The sequence below is a fragment of the Diadema antillarum genome, unplaced genomic scaffold, assembly GCF_040938485.1.
Source record: "Diadema antillarum isolate AM-2024a unplaced genomic scaffold, OU_Dant_1.0 scf00000064, whole genome shotgun sequence".
Taxonomy (NCBI): Eukaryota; Metazoa; Echinodermata; class Echinoidea; order Diadematoida; family Diadematidae; genus Diadema; species Diadema antillarum.
The window spans coordinates 176,919-184,652 of NW_027270953.1; positions in this window are offsets into that span (position 1 = coordinate 176,919).

Here is a 7,734-nt window from a genome sequence, read left to right on the forward strand (position 1 = left end):
TACGGTATGGTATATAGGCCTACACCATACCGTAGATATTTCTTATTGAGTAAAACCATTGTGGCAGGAGGAGATGTCATGGAATCAATACTTTCAATTCAAACAAGCAATCCAAGAGAGGTGTTTTTGAAACAATCTCTCCCCACTCTTCCTTTGTTTGTTTGTTTTTTCATTTTCAATCGATAACGATAGGGACAAACATAAGCCCTATGTTGGAGGTGCACGGTCCTGTTTCTCGCTATAGGTATACAGAAGGGTGTCGAGAGCGGGGAAAAAAAAAACGGCAAAAAAAAACCGGCATTAATGAATGAATGTGCCCCACAGTATTTACTGATATACAGACGTCCTAAATTCATTTTCATGTAGACTGTAGCTAAACTCACCTTCAGCTTTTCTGATCTGCCTTGATTCAGACGGGCGATCCGGTCCCCGTCGGCCACCATCCTTTTCAGGTTACCACGATCCGGTGAAGGTTGTCCCTCTGCTGTCACGTGTACTACCCGGCCAATGGGCAGACACATTAGTGATCATGAATCTGGAGTCACAGATGAGTTGCACGTTTAGACTATGGAACCCTTTCCTGTTGATGTAGACATGTTCAGCTTGTCTTTTAGGTGAACACCATAAATGCCGACATGTGTGCAGTCAACTTCTCTGACAACTTGAGGGAAACCTGCAATCTCGTAAAATTGCATCTGAGTTTCCCTCACCTCTTCTGCTGTTCGGGGGAACTGGATGTGCTGTTCTTATAATGAAAATGACAGAGATGGTAAATTTTATACAGTAGGGTAGCCAATATCTGCCATGAAAAGACATTTTTTAAACAAAGAATCATGTTTTTTCACAGTTCTAATACATGTTTCTTTTTTAAATTAAGTCCGTTATAACTCTTCGGATAGTAGATCAAAAGAGGCATTTCCAGCTTGTCATGTATTTGGGGCAATGTTGAACAAGTCAGTTGACGAAAATGATAAATGTAGATCGTTTGCACTGATGAAAAAAATATTTTACAGTGGAACTGTGTATTACAAAGCGACCTTATAAAAGTCTGTCATAGAAAGACATAAAGTTGGAGAGATGAAGATACAAACAAAAAGTAATTTCTCACTTTCTGTCTTTTTGCATGTTCATTTTGACTTTACTGGAAACTTTTACTTTGCTGTAGTAATGACATTATCTTTACAGCAATTTGTGAAATACATAAACAAATTTGAATTTCAGTTGAAGCCAACTTCCTGTTTTAACATGATAGAAATATGCTAATTTTCTTGATGATCATCATGTAGGTAGTCTATATTTATTTATTCATTTTGATTTGAAATTATAGGTACCACTTCATTCTTCCCACGAATCTGTGAAGAAAATGAATATTCTTCCTTAACATATCAACTATATTTTCTCCAACACCAACGTTGTCAAATGTGAACGATATAAACCAATATACACAAAGGAAACTTGGATGAAGTCACTGACCATTAGGCCATACTTGTCAGTTATTAAAGAGGTGTTACAGTTTCGGTTTTGATCGAGTTTGAGCTTCAAAATATTTTTTCTGATGATAATTTTTTGGAACCTGTTAAGCGTATGAAAAAAAGAAATAATTGTTAAATAAAGTGGTTTATGAGAATCTCGCCAAAAAAAGTTCCTGCAAAGCTGAATTGGATCACCTCAACCAATTATACTGTACCATCCACTTTATGTCACAATATATCACATGTTCTTAGCATGGCATTAAGTTGATTGTAACAAGAGAGGGGGCCCTTTGTGGGCAATGTCCCAAAACAAAAAACAACCACACCGACACGTTAGTACAGAAGAATAGAAAAGGTAATTGCGAATTGAGCTGGGTATGGGGGCTGGAGAGTCATTCAGCGTTCAGAGGGACGAACCGTCCTAAATGTCACATCTTACGAAATCAATTCCTTGAAAAAATTCAAATCCGTGAAAACAAAATCCGCAAGGGAAACCCGAAACAAGAAGGATTGACGGTTTGCAGCAGTTGCTGTTGCAACTCTTGAAAGAGTATCTTAGCCTTGTATGTAACTTTACTTTAGCTAAGTTGTATGCTGCAGTTGGCAAGTTGGTGTAAATTACGATGTAGCACCAGGTACAAGTTTTCATGTACCGAACTCTTCTCTTCTCGGAAGAACAATCAAACTTTATGAATTGTTTGGATTAAAACAGTGACTTCGCCATCGTTATTTGGACATCGTTTTAAACACTGAGATATACATTTTACATTTCACCAGTCTGAATAGTAAAAAAAAAGGTATTGTCTGACTATAGGCCTAGTTTTTTGTCATTATCACGAGTCAATGCACTGATCAACTTCAATGTACGTATCTATACACAGTCTCCACAGTCAGTGCGCAGTCTAGCGGCTAGCGCTCACTAATACAGTGTACATTTATTACTGTAGTGTGTACAACCACTGCACATAGTAGGAAAGGTTAAAGGGCCAATAATAGCATGACACTGTTAACATCAATAAGGAATAGTAACAAAAAGAAAAAAAAAAGAACTCGCCTCATTTCTCTTGTGAACCAATGCTTAGGTAACCCGCCTAATGGTTCTAGATGCTGTTGCATTTGAGATTCCATGTATTGTAGAAGTTGCATCTAGAACTGAGCCAGTAGCATAAAATCGCAAAGCTACAAAGACTTGCAGTGATGCTGGCAGGGCTCTGTTTCTCTTTGTGTTTGGTTCCACGTCATCCTTCAGAAGATCTATTGCAAAAATTACCCCTTCTCTGGTGAATCTGTATTTCTTTAACACCATTTCCCGGTCACAATACGTGTCGAGGGAGGCAGACTGTCACGAAAAACTCTTTCTCTCCTCCTCGCCCTCATTGTCAGCAAATGCATGACAGCAGCCATCTTGGATTTTGTTGCAACTATGGGCTTTTGTCACAGGGGTAAGAGCTGTGACAAAATTTCACAGGATTTGTCGCTGATATCAGACAGTTGTCGCAGGTTACTCAAGACAGCTTCTTTATTAAATGGAAATTTGTCGCTGGACTGAGATTTGTCACTGAAATAGCCATTTGTCACTGCGACAAGTGCTTTATGAAATGCCCCCCAGACTCGTCATCGGAGTAGGGTTGGGAATTTGGCCGTTGTCTCTTTCGTGAAACTTCTGTAAAACCAGTGTCGCGGTTAGGAATTGGAATGGGGTCAGGTTCTATCTCTTGAGAGGTCGGGGTTTTCCTCGAATACTAAACTGTTAGATTTTCTAGAATCAATAGTTGTTCATTATAAGTAAATTTTACTGCACACTGTCACTGAGAACAAAAATGACTGCAAGTATCTGCCTGCCTGTAACCTTTATAACTTGTGTATCTAATCTATGGAGGGTCAGAGCTGTATTTGCACAGATAGATTTGATCTAACGTTGTTACTTTCACACTTCTCTAACAAGTTGGTTGTTGTTTATAGTTAGCATGGTTCATAGGTGCCTAGAGAAACATGATAGAAATCAGCGATACATGGCATCAATGTCTTGCACTTGCAGTACATTATTAGTGTGCAATAAATAATGACTTGACGACAGTACTGTGACAATGTAAGAGTTTTTAGTGTACGTGACAGTGTCCATCCATGATCCAGCTAGTCTACTAGAGCCTACGTAAAAATTACTACTGCACTGGTACTAGTCACGTCACTAGACGGGGTAGATCACACTTCACAGACACTAATTAGGGCCCGGGCTTATTATGTTACTCACCTCAAAATCAGAAGGGATATGACCCCTTGCAGGCTCGGTATTTCATTCTCTTCTCCGATTGCCCTTAGTGTTTTGGCAGTTTCTGAGGAGACTGATATCACATTGCTATGTGATCTATATCTTCTTTGTCTTTCCTTCGATTTTCTTCTTTTTTCTGAAGAGGAGACACGAGGTCTCTTCTTCGTCTCTTCTCTGTCCATGGTTGAATGTACAGCTGTAGCTATAAACGTCGAAGGGAAAAACAGCGCGATCAAAACATCCGGTGAAACCATTGACGCAGCTCAGTCAGTCGAAACGGACAGCTAGCTAGCTCAGTGAAACACCACAGCAGTCCGTACGTGCTATACGTAGTACGTACACTGTACATACATACAGTGAACAGTGTACGTACTGGTCAGGAATGACCGTGCGGGGAGGGATGACTCTCACTCATCACGAGATCAACGGGAACGTTCGTGAGGAACCGTGGGTTAGGACTCACGGCGGCTGATCACCCTCACATCTCGCCGAGCGTAGCCCACTGCGCAACAGAGCAACTGCCGATGGAGATATTCATGCGTCGGACGCGAAACCGTGTACCATTACGCTACAGCCTGATCGACCAGAAACATCGTGATTATTTCAAATTTTGAGAGTTTTATGGCTCAAGTTTTGCATGATAGTGTGTTTTGTGACATAATAATACAATACATGCACATCAAATGTCGTAATTCAAATTGTGCAGGCATGAGATTTCTCCGCGGATCCGCGGATTTCCGCGGATTTTGAAATTCTGGTTAGAAAATACACAGTCGGGAAAATTTCCGTGATTTTCCTCTTTTTCTTTTTTTTTTTTTTTTTGCAGCCACCATATCTCGCCGTGTGTGAATGGTGATGAGTGCATTTTGTCAGCGGGCAGCTGTGCGATGTTGCATGTTTCATGCGTGAAATGGATGTGAAACGTGCGTGTCGATCAACTTGTAGCTACTATACTAGTGTAGCTTGCAGTGTGGTGTGATATGATGCACGGGCACACGTGAGGCTGTAACTGCGTATTACGTGTATCATTACTATCAAGGAGCTTCGGCATGCATGCTGCCGCAGCATTCGGCGCGATGCATTGACCGAAAGATCGGTCTGTATCTGTCCGTCGGGCGGGGAATGTTCCGCGGAGACTGCGTCTGGCTTCACGGATCTCCGTATACGGAGGACAGCGTTATGGCAAAATATAAAAGAGTCCTCCGGACAGACGGATCTTTCTGTCTACGCGATGCGTAGACCTCCGTAGGGATCCGTGAAGCCAGACGCAGTCTCCGCGGAACATTCCCCGACGGACAGATACAGACCGATCTTTCGGTCAACGCGATGCGCTGCTTTTGTATCCCGCTGATTACGTTGGCGTGACCTAACGTTACATTTGTCATCGTGATTTTGTGGACCGGTGAGAATATTTCTTTCTTCAATGAGAAAATGTTTATGGACTTAACCGGGTCTACAAATTTTTGTACCTCCTGTAAGGTATTATAGGCAGTCTAAGTTAGCTGTTGCATGGACGTAGAGACGGTCAACAGTGCTGAGCTGCATGTATGATTTATTTTCAGCTCTCTTACATACCATGGTACATGATTCTCTACTAGACTACATGGACCAAGTACAAGATCAGCAATACTTTGCCTGGTCTGCGCACTGTAAACTGTTAATGGACTGAGGTAAAGACTGCCAACAATGGCAATGCTAAGCTGTAATTTTTTTTTTGTACCCGTATGAACTGAATCCAGCAAGACGTCACCTGGGTGTACATTACTGTGATTTATTATGGCCTCACATTTGAGTAGGTCCTAGGTATTCAACAGTTAAGCATACTATTCCTTCCTTTAGATTTTGCAAGTGTCATTTATGAGTTCAATTATCACAATGTTTCTCTGTAAAATGTACCTCATAACAATAGTAAATTTCAGTTGTAAAATGCATTAAAATGAGTTTTTTCGTACCTTGAATTTCAAAAAGTCCTCACCGTGGGAGGGGGGACACCCCCCTCCCACACCCTCCCCCCGCTCGGTCGCTATGCTCCCTCGCAGCTTGGTTGCTTCGCTCCCTCGCAAACTCTTCTCCTCTTTTTTCAACTTTTCTCTGTCTCATGCCTGAATTGTGATTGAATCATCATTCTCAAAGGTAAACTGGCACTTTAATTATAGCGTGAATAAATCGAATAACAGAGGACAAAGGGAATGACAAAAGAGAATGTGTGTATAGAGGAGGTGAGAAACAAAACGGCAGCTTCGTATAGGGCACACTTATAACTATTTCTTATCGAGTAGAACCATTGTGACAGGAAGAAATGTCATGGAACCAATACTTTCAATTCAAACAAGCAATCCAAGAGAGGGGTTATTAAAACAATCTCTCCCCACCCTTCCTTTTTGTTTGTTTGTTTGTTTGTTTTTTCATTTCCAATCGATAACGTAGGGACTAACATAAGCCCTATGATGGAGGTGGACGTCCTGTTTCTTGCTACAGGTGTACAGAAGGGTGTCGAGAAAAAAAACAGCTTTAATGAATGAATGTGCCCTACAGTATTTACTGAAATACAGACGTCGTAAATTCATCTTCATGTAGACTCTACCTAACTCACCTTCAACTTTTCCGCTCTCTCTTGTCTGAGACCGACGATCCGGTCCCCGTCTATGACCATTCCTCTCAGGTTACGACCCGGTATAGGCTGTCCCTCTGTTAAAGACGCGCTGGTGGGTCTGCTCCTTTTACAGCCCCTGCTGATAGACCGGCTTGTCGATCTAGCTCCCCATGACCCACATCCTCTTGATCTGCCGCATCCGTGTCCGCGGCGGGCAGATGCCGTCGGCGTCCTGTGCTCAACATCGCTCTCTGATGGAGACTCGTACCCATCTCACTCTGGGTGACCTCTTCGTTTTCGTTTTCTCTTGGTTACTCTTGTCTCAGCCGCCCCTAGCACTTCCGAGCTTGGGCCCGGAGCTATTCCTGGTGGCGATGAGTCAGAAATGTCGTCGGCCTGGATCACAGGACTAGTTCCCTTTGATTCTGAAAACAAGATGCAGTTGTAGTATTATCATGTCTTTTAGATAACCATTGCTCTTTCGCATGGCATAGGTCCTATACATTAGCATGGCGTGATTATCACAATCACGACACCCCTGCACTGAGCACACATGAGCCTGCAGGGGCTCCCGAAGGATCAGGTAGTCTGTGCCAGACTACTCCAAATACCTGTGGGAGGCCTCCTTGCCATGTGTGTCCCTATCATTAAACTTATTATTCTTTATTAATCCGCCTAGACCTTCACCAAAAAATTCTGCACTGAAGTATGTCCTTAACAAGTAGTAGTCTCTTGAAACAACCGCTGGAGAGGAAGAGTCCATTCGGGTAATGGCCATGGTGTACCCGAAATAGCACTCCGGGAATGCCTCCATCCACTGTCGAACCTGAGCGGTGGAACCAGTGCAACAATGCAAGTGGATCCGTGTGTTCATCAGCAGACAGTACTTCTCCATACATTCCCTGCACTGCTGGTGCACAACCTCCCCACGTACATGCAATACTTGCACCTTCCCAGTGGCTCCAATTTTCAGGATTCTTTCCATGAGATCCTGCTGGATGATCCATTGAGAATTGGGGACGGAGTAGTCCAGTCCTAGCTCGCTGATTCCCGAGAAGTCTGCATCTTTAAGCGGCTGTTCTACCTGATAAATCTGCCGGTCTGTGGTATTGCACAAACATTATTGTCCAAATGTCAAACTTATGTCTAAGTCAAACGCTCACAACTAAAAACAAGTTTACTACGTGAAAATGGAATAGACTTACAGTTGTACCAACTACTATGAAATCCGTTTAACAATATTTGTGAGTCAGGACACTGCTCTCTCATCACAGTCGTCATCTTATGACTAGTGCTCTTCTTCAAAGCCTCATGTTCACAATGAGCAAACAATGAGCAACATTAACATAATTTTTTCAGAGACCTTATGTTTTGGGGAAAGTGTCTAAGTCAAATGCTCA